The sequence below is a fragment of the Chelonia mydas genome, chromosome 10 (assembly GCF_015237465.2).
Source record: "Chelonia mydas isolate rCheMyd1 chromosome 10, rCheMyd1.pri.v2, whole genome shotgun sequence".
Classification (NCBI taxonomy): Eukaryota; Metazoa; Chordata; order Testudines; family Cheloniidae; genus Chelonia; species Chelonia mydas.
In genome coordinates this window covers 26,287,367-26,301,653 of record NC_051250.2, presented here as the reverse complement: position 1 = coordinate 26,301,653, position 14,287 = coordinate 26,287,367, and the positions used below count along the sequence as shown (strand labels likewise).

The 14,287-nt window shown below is 40.7% G+C and overlaps 1 long non-coding RNA gene across 1 annotated transcript; it reads right to left on the bottom strand.

Annotated features, from left to right (window-relative positions):
- Positions 1-453: 453 nt before the first annotated feature.
- Positions 454-10,953, bottom strand: LOC122462035. Its single transcript, XR_006284358.1, has 3 exons — positions 10,891-10,953; positions 4,930-5,123; positions 454-4,085 (listed from the first exon to the last, which is right to left on the bottom strand). It is a non-coding gene; the product is annotated as an uncharacterized LOC122462035 (long non-coding RNA).
- Between the last annotated feature and the right edge of the window lie 3,334 nt (positions 10,954-14,287).

Here is a 14,287-nt window from a genome sequence, read left to right as displayed (position 1 = left end):
ACATAAAGTATCATATGACACCAATATAACATGTGATAATACACCAGCAGATGGTTGCCAGAATTTTTTTTCTAGCAAGTTGAAAGACATTTTTCATGCTGACAGATTCAGTGATATTACAAGACACATGCAGGGTTTTAGCAGTGTATCTTTCATTAATGAGTTGGCAACTACAGTGTGAGATGTGGCTTATTGCATACATGCATGTGTGTGGGTGTGTGCACACAAGTAAATTGCTAGTCAGATGAATGGGTGTGTATAGATATATACATATCACAACCGGTGGTATAATCAGCATAGATCTAATGATTTCAATACAGCTCTGCCCACCTACACCAGCTATGGATCTGGCCCAGTATATCCTCATTCATCTGAGGCTTGGGACACTGATAATTTGTTATTCAATGTACTGGAGGATTGCCTTCGTTTGGCCCTTGGAAATAAGTGTTCAGTATCTTCTAAGGTCCTGACAAACATTATCTAATTGAATTTCACAATGTGAACCTCTGAGTTCTTGGCACCCAGCCCCCTTCCTGGATCATGGTGCCTCTCTAATGAAATAAAAACTGGGGATCTCCAATTGCATTGGTGCAAATAGACACTACAAATAGTGCACGATTGGACAGGCATGGCCATGCATTTCCTTGGGACACAGAAAGAGAGGAATTCGAGCCTGCATTTCTTTCTAGTGACCTTGTCTTGTTATGTTACAGTCCACAAATGGTTGCAAGGCTGTTCGACTGTCTCCTTTTATTGTATTAATATCCCTTTTTAATTCTGTAAATGAGATATGTTAATAACCTTCTCTCTTATAATACTACTTCAAATGAGATAACACTGGCAAATTGAATACTGCATCACGTCCTCCAACTTGACTACAGCCATCAACAGCAAGTAGCAAAAAGTAGAATGACCCATAAAAGACTCCTAAAACTGCTGAGACAGGAAAAAGATGGTTAAAAGGAAATAAATGCTACTGAGGAATAGAAGCTATGCATTCAAAAATAGGAACAGGCAGTATTTTTAGGTAGCAATGCTACAGTATTTATTTCAAAATGTACAGTAAATGGAAGCTACAGATCAAACCTGCAAGCGTTATTCAAACCCAGACCATGCATTCCATAAACACAACAAGGACAGGCCTTCCAGTCTTTCTAGTCAGAGCAACAGAGAAAGTCAATGTGACAACAATATCATTTAGGAAAGGAAAGAGATAAATACCTCTGATCACAGTGTAAGCAATATGACATGGCATATAAACCAAAGAGGTCTAAAGAGGAAAGTATAAAACCAGGGCTACTTACAGCGTAAGGGCAATAAGGAAGCATACATTGTCAAGAGCTGCAGCCTTGAGCAAGGCATAGATTTTTGAGCCAAAGAGTAAAAGCCCAGTTCTTTGGAAGTATTTCTCTCGGTCTGATAGTTTGGAAAGGATGATTTTAAACTACTTGCAGCCTTTAAAAATTATACATACACACATACACAGAAGCCCATTGCTTAGAAAACCTTTCACAACACAATTCGTATGGGGCATCTTAAATACTGCCCTTTTGCATGCTCATTTCAAGGCCATAAAACACCAAAGCAACTAGACAAGCCCTTGCTTGGATACTGACAAAGCTGGCATTCTCAAGCACCATAATTTTTTGTCTGTTTAATTAAAGCACATGTACTGTTTGCACTTTCAATGGAGGTCAAAGAGTGCTACCAATCTATTCATTGAAAACAAAAGCACAGCCCAAGAAAATAAAACAGCGTCTGCGAGTTCCAATAAAGTTATTTTAGAGCAACACAAGGGTTAGCATGAGCAGATGTGCTTAATACTGCATAGTTTTAAAGACTTTTAGTATGCCAAACACAGACCATATTAACTAGTCCCTTCAAAATATTTTCCTATTTCACAACCCAAGAGCTCTTTAAAAGTATGCATAAATGTTGTTCAAGTTAGAAAGCAGAATGATCTTTACATGTATGTTCACTAGCATTTAACACACTAGACTACATGGCTGTCACTGCCTATTGCACATAATTTTCCTAGACACACAGCTAGCCTTAGGTTCAGAAGGTAGGAGTTCTGATAAACTTTGATAAGAGATATAGCTTTTAATTTGCCCAAGAAACAGAGGGAGTAAAATTATGGTCTGAAACACAAGGCTGAGAATCGGCAGTGTACTTTCAGCTAACAGGTCTAGAATTGCTTTACAATGGACACTTTATGCCTATGTTCCCTTCTTTGCTTGTTGTAGAGATATGCTTGAAAAACTTAGTGCTATCATTGTTTGAAAATGGTAGCTCCACTAATGTGCAGTACATGTTAAACCCCTTTTTTGTGGTCATTGTCATAGGTTTTCTGTAGGCTGCTCTTGTTGAATTCATTTGCTTAAGTGCATGTTGGGACAGATTATCTGAGAGTTTCTTAAAGCAAGAGATATTTTCCATGAACATGCATGATGTTTTTTTTTAATTTGCTATTCAAATGTGCTCATCATAGTTTATCAGGTGTATTTGCAAATGATAAAGATGACTACAAAACTGGCTAATCCATGTTTAGCTCCTCTGAAGTCAGTAGATTTATACGAGCTGAGGATTTGGCCCATACTTCCTGGGACTGAGTCTAACTTCACAAATATCCTCTGATCTCAGTCACAGAGATAGGCTCTTTAAAGAAGCAGATTCAAGGACCTTGCACTGAAAACCCACTGCAACCCCATCTAGTCAAACATGGATTGTTAATGCACATACATCATACCTGATCTTTTTTGATGGAGAGAGAAAGATGGTTTCTGAGGTACTGGGGATGCACCATATACTGTTGGACTTTAAATTTGAGATCAGCACTTCCTATTTTATGTGCTTAAAATATAAAGCGACAATGTGCTTTCAGCAGTCCTGAGCAACACTTTTGATTTCTAATGCTACTTGGGACTCCAGAAGCAAAGGAGTACAGAATAGAAGACCCCTATGTTCCAATCCTTCTTGAAAAGAGTAACAACCATGTGGACAAACTATAAAAAGATAATGTGACAAGATGTCTTTAATCTGTCAATAATTGATACAGAGTAGAAATGGTGCTGAGAACTGTGTAGTAGTATAAGAGTCCGGTCTCTCTTCAACTAGATAAAAGATTGACAGGGAAGTGGATTCAGTTTGGACCTCCAGCCAAAATAGTTCATAGACTCAGATTTTAAGGACATTTGAATTCTTCAACTGGTCTCCATATAGTTATCATAACTAGTTCCTGCTGGTTTCTACTATAGGACCAGTAGATGCAGGAACAAAATTGACAATAGACTCATTACCAGTTGAAACTGAATTTTCCATAGGAATATTTAATTTTTTTAAACAAACTTAATTTGAGAGAATAAGCTTACTTCATAGCTTACTTCTCCCCCCCTGCCGCAATCAGTGAAGAACTGCTTTAAGCCTTTATGACACATGAAATGATAAATTTCAATGGGGTCACTAAGTTTACATTACAAACTTTGGTCAATACAAGTCACATCAGCATAAAGCCACTGCAGTAAGTATATCGCTTATGTGCGTATATACTTGGCTCCTTTTGCCAGCACTGTGCATACTTTCCAGGAGTGCTTGTGTTGATGAACAGTGCAGCACGCAACAGGTAGGTATCCCAATGTGCAACCTCATTGTCCAGTGCACTGTCTTTTGGGAAGTGACTTGGGCTCCACTGAGGTATCCACGGTGGTCTGCAGAGTGGTAGTGGGGTCTCTGCCAGTATGGCATGTAACTCTTTGTAAAAGTGGCAGATCTGTGGCTCAGCACTGGTTGACTTTTGGCCTCCCTGGCCTTCTGATATGCCTGATGCAGTTTCTTTGCTTTCACACGGTACTGCTGCTGGTCCCCATTGTCCCCCTCCTGCTGCATTTCCTAGGCAATCTGCTCGTAGATGTCAATGTTTCTATGGCTGGTCCACAGCTGTGCTTGCAGAGCCTCTTCTCACCACAGGCCCAGGAGATCCAATATCCCCTGTCTGTTCCAAGCTGGAGTGCCTCTGGAGTATGTAGCCAGCATGGTCCAGTGGGCAGCTGCACAACAATGGAAAGCTGCTAGGTGTGCTTGCCAGTCTGGACAACCAGGAAAAGAAAAAGAAAAAAAACCACACATTTCAAAAATTTGCAAGGCTTTAAAGGGGATGGGGACCTTCCAATCTCCGTGACCCCTGGGCAGTGGAGTTCACAGTTGTAACTAGAGTGGTCAGTATCAAGCATTGTAGGAAATCTGCTGAAGGACTGTCAGGGTCAACGTATGTAACAATGTCTATATTTGTGCTGCATTGACCTCAGTGCACTGACCATGGCTCAGTGCTACTTGAGGTGGTGTTATTTGTTGCTGTAACACAGAAATCTTCTCAGAGAAACCCTTGTCACAAGCATAGATTCAAATTGTGCCATTTTCTGTTCTGCATAGCTCAGTCCTTGTCAAAAGAATGAGATATCAGAATTGTAATGGTTCATATATTTGGGGAAGTAAAGTGATGTTCTGAACTGACTAGAGAGGCATGGATACTATATGCCGCTCACTACACCCTACCTGGTAGTGTATTTTCTGAACTGCAGTGTATAACCCAGAGAATTTGCTGTCTTCTGTTGCACTGGAGCAGATAGCAACTATTTGGTGAAATTATCTGAATTATCAGGAAGAGGGAAACTGTGTAAAGCACAGGCCCAATTTTACACTGGTGTGGTCATGTGCAAAGCTCTAATGTTCTGATTCAATGGCATTTAGTGTCCCTTTGCAGACGTATAAATGCCCATACAAGGTGCAAAGCCATGGAAAACCAAGCCCTCTGAACCTGCTCCTGCCTCTTTTTGTAATCAGCAGCAAAACTCCCATTGACGTCAACAGGTTGGTGATTGGCCTCCACCTATGAATAACACAGCTGAAGTCGACATACTTAGATCTACTTACCATGGTGTCTTCACTGGTAGGTCAACTGCTGACGCTCCCCCGTCAACTCTGCCTATGCTTCTTGCGCCAGTGGAGTACCAGAGTCGACGGGAGAGTGCTCGGTGGTTGATTTATCGTGTCTTCACTAGACATGATAATAGACCACCGTTGGATTGATTGCTCCAGAGATAAGTGTAGACATGCCCTAAGAGAGGCTAAGGAAAGAAAATATTAGGCTTTTTATTCTTTATTTTTATAGACTTTTAGAACAAACAGATACTGATGGATTCCTTTTTTGTGGGGGTGGGATGACAAACTTTATAATCTTGTCTATAGAACTGGCCATTCATTATTAATTTGTATTCTGGTAGCTCCAAGGAGCCCTGGTCATGAACCAGGACCCCTTTGTGATAAGCATGATACAAATACAGAACAAAAAAAGTCTCTTTTCCAAAGAGCTTGTAATCTAAGTAATTGCATTTCTTTTAAAATTATTCCTGTAACTTATTTGTCATCTCTTTTTTTAGGTCTTCCCTTATGTGCTGTATTTCATACCTTGCATATATCCAAAGAAAAATCATCCTGGATTTTGGGTCACAAATATTTGAGATTGACTTTTCATTCTGAATTGAGATGGAACATATTTTCTAAATCTTGAAAAAATGAGTAAACCATCTCTATCCTCAACAATTATCTTCTTTGCACTCTGTATGAACATTGTATGCCCTGCCTCCCTTATTCACTACCACTGTCAGAATTGCCACAAAAGCACCTATCACAAAGAGTGAGCCAAAAGTCCTGAGATTTTGGAGTCACACTGGAACTCCTCGTCTTTTAGTCCTGAAGCTTGGTCTACATTACATAGTTAAGTCAACATAAGCTGCCTTAGGTCAACCTAACTGTAAGGCATTGTCTACATAGAAAAATTAAACCTACCTACATTAATTACTGGGGTGGTTTATGTCCACTCCCTCTATCGATGGTGCATGTCCTCATTGGGAGCGCTTCCACCAATTTAACTGTGTGGGGCACTGACAGCTGGAGCCCCGCCCCCCGCCCCGGGGTGACAGCCCAAGCTGGGTGGAGGGGCTCAGCTGTGAGCCCCATCTGAGTCTGACAGCCAAAAGGTGAAGTAACAGTATCTACCCAGACACTGCATCACCCTAACTTCATTGGCCTAAGTGCTACTCCTCTGACGGAGGTGGAGTTTTTAGGTCAGTGTCGTGGGCAACTGATATCAGCGGGATCAACATTGTAGTGGAGACACTTAGGCTTGGTCTACACTACAATTTTGCTCCTGCTAGTGTAAGTCGCCCACTACGCGGACCTAATAATGCCATGTCTGTGAGAAGCAGAGCCCTTCGGTTGATGTAGTTAGGGTGATGCAGTGTCTGTGTCAATGCCCGAGTCAACTCTGCCTCTACCACCTGCTGCAGCCTCTGGGATATTACAGGCTCCTCTGAGTGTTACAGAAGCTAACAGACACTGAGAAAACAAGTGTTTGCAAAAGTCTCAATTTCCTATCCGTTGCTAGCCCTGTGTGGCTCATTATTTTAAAGGCTTGAGATAAAGGAAATAGAGTGCATTTTCCTGGCCAAATGGCTGTAATCAGAACCTTTGAGGGAGCTCCTTTGCTTGGACTCACAGGAAGAGCTCTCACTGCAGCTCAGCTCTCAAGCGAAGAGCACTCTAAAAAACACTTCAATGAGTCTTTTTTCCCCCCTTCAGTAGAAATTTTATTTAAGAACACTTGAAAGTCCGTAGGAAACTGAATGAACCATTGCGGCTCTTCCATCCCCCCAACGGGAGGTGAAGTTTTCAATGGAATTAGCAGCCCTTAACCACCAATTTTTTTAAAAAAAACTTTGTATGCTAGGAAGGAGGGGAAGGGGAAGCATTGCTTACTATTATTTTTATACACGTATCCATCCCATTCACGAAAGGCTTTCATGGCCCCTTTGTGGCATTATGTCTAGAAGCTAGAAGACATTTTTAATAGCACTGTCGCTTTTCAACCAATCCGATGACAGATAGGAGTGAATAATATAAATTCTCTAGCCATTCCTTGGCATTTATTTCAATGTAAGTGTATTTTTTTTCAAGTAGAAAGCCCAATAGTAATCTATCAAGAGACAAATCATTTTTTCTTGGCAGTGAAGTCTGCAAAATCCCCATTTTTAAGGCATTAAATCTCCCTCCTTTGACAAGAGTAAGAAAGCATTAAAAGCTTTGATTTAGCTGGATCATACAAAATAGTTTCTCATAATTATCCTTTCGGATGATATATGCTTGTCTTCCCTCCCCCCCCCTTATTAAACCAGAGGTCTCCATTTTTCATCCAGCTGTATTACTAAATTAAATTGCCTTTTGTTGTATTCAAGTTAAGCACTTTGCCGAAAGCTTTTCTTGTTCAGGGAAATAACATTTACCCAATGTGCTCCCTGTTTTACTGTTTAAATTTACTGTTTGCAATTCTTTGGTTTGCTGAGCAATTTGAGGTTATTGTTTGTTTTAATAGGAATAATGAATCACTGTAATTTAGTGCAGTATCTTGGAGTACAGTATCTAGGGAAAAATGCAGCACACAAGGAATTCATTTTTCCAATTGAAATGTAGATGGTAAAAATGTTAGAACACCATAAGCACGTCTGTCCTTCTTAAACTTTCTGTGTTATTGCCCCAGGAGAGGAGTGATTTGCTGGAGGTGAAGGGGATGGTAGTCTAGTTATTGACAAAATAACCATGAATAATACTATAACCTAGTATACTACTTTTCTTTGAAAGCTCCCCTGTTAGAACTTGGATTTGGATCTCAGCACCATCTCTGCCAACAACTTCAGTCCACCCCTTGTAAGAAAAAGAGCCAAACCTTGATAGGGCTATGAGATGTTGCTGGAGAACACCAAACTCATTTAGCACCCTTTGGACCACAGAAGATGGTATAGAGCCCAAGAACATTGCTTGGTGGATGTGTGGACTAAGGACTATACTAAACATTAGAGATCCTCCCTTACCAGGAAGTTCAAAATCAAACTATCATGTGCTATGCACCAGGTGTATAGCAAGGCTAAATTTTGCCAAGCCACCAGGGAGCGTTGATTGCCCAGTTCCCATTAGTGGATGTTCAGTTCCAGCATCCAGATCTGCAAGGCAGCTTTGATAATCTCAGCCAACAGGGACCACTGCTGACCTGTTTATAAAATAGGTCACTTGCCCTTTGCTTTTGCTTTGTTCATGGAAAACTGGGAAGGGAATCCCTTAAAGAAAAACTTTTCTTTTCAGAGACGTCCTTTTATTTCTCTATTTTTTTTAATCTAAGCCCCGCTGCTACACAGATGTTGATATAACTTCTGGTGATGATAGTTCCAGTCACATCATTAATTTTTTGCCAAATTGATTTTTTAAAAGAAAAAAGTCTGATATTTTTTAATCTTCTTCTTCCCCTGAAGCAGCCCCTGTGAAATCCTTTTTATAGGGAATAGAAACACTTCTTATAAAACCGTGTAAGAAGAATTTAATATTGTATAGTTAGGGATTGGTTTTTGCTTGATTTCTCCTACTTCTCTTGATTTCTAGCTGTGATTGACAAGTCTCAGAAAGGTTCCAAGTTTCAGCTCAGTGCAATTAAGCATCCCAAAACTAAGGTGCTTGTCTGAAACTCTTGGGTCTGCAAAATTAGGATGCAAGTCCCCTGAGACCAGGATGTTTCATAATAAGTCATGTACTTCTTTCTTGGGTTTAGGCTACAAATATCATAAAACAGCCCTTCTCTCACCATTTCAGCTTCTCGTCTGGGCTGGAACCCAGATAACTAAAGGGGAATATAGGAAATGATTTTTTCTACCTGAAGAGGAGGTAGCAGGAGGTAAGGTTTAAGTTTTATATAAGTTAATAGAGAATCAGGAAATGCAACTTATTTTATTTAAGTTGGTTTTGCCCAGCCCTATTTATTTGTTGTTAGTGTAGCAGATTTGCCTCTGTTATATTGTAGAACCCTGTTTATCTGATCTAATTAGGACCAGGGCCAGATCAAAATAAAAAATTTGAATAAGTAGGGTAATGGGCCAAGAGCTTTCTATCCATTATTTTAAGATGTAGAGTTGCTTTTAAACTAGCTGACTCCTCCCAAAAAAGGATTAAAACATGCCCCCATCTTTATTTACAGCCTACACAAACCATTACTACTAATACCAGTTTTTTAAAAATACAGAAATCATTTTAAGTTGGTAACAACTAACACCACCAATATGTAATATGCATAAAGTATCAAATTAAAATACATACTATATACAGCAGCACTCATGTTTATAAAGGCTGGGGGGGGAATCTGATAGTTGGCAATACTGTGCTTTTTCCAAAGTTAGACTCTTGAGCTATTTTTGCCAGTGACTCCTTTTTTATTTTATTAAAAATCTCTATTTTAGAATCCACTAACAGTACTACATGCTTTTGCTTAGTGGTCTTGGTCATTTTATAAGGCTGCAAAGACATGATGGTTACAGAAGTGTTGCCATGGAGGTTATGTCAATTTCCAATATTCCTCTGGGTGTGCTGGTTGTTTCATTAACATGGAGAGGCCACATAATGGAGGCTCGGATAAATGGGGTTCTGCCGTACTATCACTCGGACAGACCTGCGGGCTCCACAGTTAACACTTTCTTTGTTCCCAAATTTCTAACCAACAACAAGGACTTTAATCCAATAGCCACACTCTTCTAGCAAAAGATGAAGTATGGGTGGTCTAGTGCCATCTAACTAATTCCCATGTTTGCAGGTGAGCGGCAGTCCTTTGAGCCAAAAAGAAATCTGCATTAAAGTCTTCCACAGCTGTTTAGATTCAGTTATACCATAGTAGCTTGAAATGGCCAACCAGGACAAAATTAAATGACCTGGACAAATTTAAATTTAAAATTAAATTTCACAACCAGGACAAAATTAAATGAAAAATATGTTGCTATCAGAAGCATTCTAAAGAAATACTTGAGAGGGAAAATGGTTAGTAGGAAAAGCATTGTTATCAACAACAACAACTTGTATAACAGTAGTCCTTAGAAGCCACAACCAAGACTGAGGCCCCATTGTGGTACGCATTGTACAAACACAAAATGAGAAACAGTTGCTGATCTGCAGAGTTTACAGTCTAAATAGATGAGAGGGGTACAAGATGGGAGAAATGACTTGACCTAGGTCACACAGCAGCTCAGTGGCAGAACCAAGAACAGAACCTTAGTCTCCTGACTCCAGGTTTAGTGACCTACCCACTAAGCCACGTGAGACTGGATTTTTAAAGGGATTTAGCATCTAATTCCTGTTTATTTCATTCCTATTGACTGATGGGATTTAGGTGCCTAAATCCCTTTAACAATCTGGCCCATTGATTCTAGCATATGGCATCAATTTGTTATGGTAATCACATGGTTCCACAAGTCCAAACAATTAAAGTGGTGGAACAATGTAAAGTTAGATCATTTTAGCAGCAATGGAAAGTTCATCTCTTTTTTCACTTCCCTAAATATAGCAGACTCCTTGTCATGGGGTGCCATTGCCGGATTGGTGCCTCCTCCTGGTAGCTCTAAGGATTATCTTGAGGCAGATGCCCTCCTCCACAGTTCACACACCATCACTCTGTGTCTGATTCCACCTACAGTCCCTCTCTCCACTTCAGGAACCTCAGCATCCTTCTTCTGACTCAGCCCTCTGGCTAGGTCATCCTCCATGTTTCCCCCTTCCAGGGGTGCCTATCACAGTCTTATTGTCCAGTCACTTCCCTAGTGGTGAGTGGGGGGAGGGTGAGATCTGGGCCTACCCACTACTCTAAATCCCAACCCAGGGACCCTATAAATAGTAGCCTCCTGCTGCATCTCTAACTGGGGCCACAGGGAAAAGGCTATATTTCCCCGTGGCCCAAGCATATCCTTCCCCCTCACATCACGGCACTCAGCTCTTCATCTAGCTAGGAGCTCCCTCGTGTTCCTTTGGTACCTGCTTGAAGTTTTCTTCACCCTCCAGGGACACAGTCCTCAGTCCCTTGGCTCCTAGCAGCAACTGTTCCAATGTTGCCCTGCAGCTCCCTTTTATTTGAGCCTGCTGGGCCTGGATTGGTTGCTCCCTGCAACTCCTCCCTGATTGGCTGTGCTTTATGCAGTCTCTCTGGGCCACTCAGAGGACTCACCTCCATTGCTCCTTCTGGTGGAAGGCATGGTTAACCATATCTATGCCTGTGTGGGGCAGGGACCCCATCTCACACTTGTTCACAATAATCACCCACAGTGGTGCTTCTACTCCTCTAGTTCTAGACTAGGCAGCAATAGGGAAGTTCAGTCTATTTGGTGCCAGTGCTGAATCTGCAGGGAGATGCAGCTGAATAGTAGTAATGTACATGCTATTTAAAATTATTATAATAATTAATTTCTTGTATCCCACATAAGAGTGTGCTAGGTACCGATCACAGAATTATCTGATTTACCAATTCGTAAAAAGCCAAAAACCAGTACTATGATTGTTGCATGAACTGAGATATGCGGGTAGGTAGATAGGTGGAAAGGAAAGCAGAAATTTTATTCTTAACTCACTGCTGATCTAACATTAACCTGCTACCTTCTGCTAGATGGGACTGAGGTAAATAAACCATGCAAATTTGGCTTTAAGTACAAATTTTCTGTCTTTTGTTGATCTGTGAAACAGCTTTAATGTTTCTGGAATGGAATTTGTGCTGTTCTACACATATGCTCTTGCACTAATTATAATTTCCTGGTATGAATTTAATCAAATATTAATAAACTAATAATTGATGCCAAATCCACAGCTCTGTCAAGCTTTCTTCTGCATTAACATCACTTTGATTCAATTATCTGTGACTCTACCCTATGGTGTAAAACAGGTTATTCATCTGTATTGATATTTTGGAGTCCTCAGCAAAAAAGAAGACCTGAAAGCCATCTTCTCTCTCCCCCCGCCCTCTATTCAAGAAATGCTGTGTGAACCATTTACCTGTTTTCAGGGTTTTTTAAAAGCTTCCAACTCATTCTGGTTTGTCTAAACATTGTGAACCTTTCAAGTGCACCTGAACCCGTTTCAGGTTTTCTATTGAAATTGCATGTCAGTCTTTGTTTTGTATACATTCAATGCACTTTTTACTGAGATTTACATTGAGATTTTAGTATGAAACTCAATGGTGAACCTAAAGAGAATGTGGACATGAGATGACATGAAACCAAGTGGCTGAATTTTTGTACAGCGTGGTTTGTTACCCAGGGTGTAATGTTTGTTGTGTTTGGCCACTAGACAAGAAGTGGGATAATAGAATTTAAGCAGCAATCTTAAATAGAAAGCAAATAATCAGATGTCATCAGGAGCCTCTTGGCACCAGGCAGGTTGGAATGATTTGCCATGCTGTGCAAATCTTCGTCTGGACATTAAGAAATTGAAAGGGGAAGGCGGGAAATAAGATGAGTTTAACATCCTTGGTGCCCCGAGCATGCTGAACGCTGCATGCAGAAAAGGTGTAACATACTGGACAGCTGAGAACTGCCTGAGATACACGACAAGGTTCTAAAGATTGCATGGAAATGGTTAGTTTTTATTGACTTGAGTGGCTACTGTTACATCTTCCCTCTCTTAAACCATACAAATCAAATGGAAATCAGACATGAGATCAACCAGCAATAATTACACATTACTTCAGCCAGGTGTACTTACCTATAGGGATGGAGGTCAAAGGACATGACCTAAACACCTCAACATGTGAAAAAATTACTCTGCCTCTTATTGGAGATGTGTGAATAATGGTCTTTGAACCTTAACAGCTTTCTGGCTACTTCCTGTTCCTTCTGCAGAGACCTATTTGCCATTGAGCTGGATCTACCACCAGGAATCTGTTTGCATCACCTGATGTGATCGGGCAGGCGTGCATACTCTGATAGAGCATGAAACTGGGAGCCAACGTTGTCCTTGAATTTGTTTAGGGATCTTTTGTTCCTCTGGTTGGATGGACCTGAGAGGTCATAGTTTCCCAGTGGTAACTGTGTTTGGCTGAAGAAATTTGTTAGATGTTGGTATTACACTTTTGTCTTTCTGCCCATAAGTCTCCAAGTTGGGTGAGCCTAATAAAGCACTGTGAGGTATGTTATAACTCTGCTATGGATGGATGCATTGAATCTAACAAGGCTTTTCTTAGATCAAGTTCTTCATTGTTTGTACTGACATTGCTTCTATCCCACTTGACTATGCTGAAACAGGTTTTAACCATGGTTTCTTTGAAACTGTTCTTGTCTATACTGTTCTTGTCTATGCTTACAGTTAAATCATGTTCAGCACTGATCCTATTGCAGACCTTTACAGCTTAAAGCACTGTGTCTGGGAGTAAGTTGTACAACTTTGTACCCTGTGTTTAGACAGGAATGACACTAGATGACAACAACACAGTGATGGGTTTTGGTGTGTTGAGGTGGAGTTGCTTATCTGAATTGAACCCAAAGTCTTACCTTTTTGAGGTAACTCATCATTTTAAAATATTTTGTGAGCCTGGGAAAGTGGAAAATTATCTACTTATATTTGGCTGGCTAAAAGGTTCAAATATTCATGTCTGTTTTTGTTGTTTTGTTGTTTTTGAACAAAAGCCATCACTTTGTTAAAGCCATCACAATTGTGGCAGGGCAATTCTAGGAAAGCCCTTAATCAGCTCCTGCCACCCCAGCCCCCAATCAGGGGGAATGGATTGGGGCTGGGTAAATAGCCAGTGCTTGCCTGGGAACTGCCCGCACCTGTCAGCCTCATTAGCAGGAGCTAAAAGGCTGGGAGGAAGTGGAAGAAGGGAGGTGGAGACTAGGAGGGAAAGACTAGGCCACGCCAGGCCTGGCCCGGCTCAGAGGGAGGAAAGCGCCTGCTAGTCTGTTGCTGGTCAGGTCAAGCCGTGTAAATCCTCTGGGGCATGGTGTGCACCCTGTTACAGTAATAAATTACTATATTTCTGTAAACAGGAACCTGAATCAGAACCTGATAATGAACCCTCTGAATTTTAAGAAAATATAGGTTATTTATTTAGCTCTCACATGCAAGTTCTTTATGGGTATTGAATAAGTTAGACTGATAAAGCAAAGCCCTGGGAGAAAGTGGGCATGTGGAAGACTATATCTCTCTTGTATTGCATAGTTTAGAGCATGGTATTATTCTGGACATCCAGGGCACATTTGGGAACTTGGAAATTCAGAGTTACATTCAGACTTTTTCCAGTTTGGGCTAGATAGATTGCTAAAAATCAAAAAGGTAGAACTGCAAAGCAATGTAGATTCTCATTGTCATGAAAGCAGTATGTGTGACTTCATTGTACCGAATAAATACTATTAGTGGCCTCACTCACTATTTGCCAGGATTTAAAGAG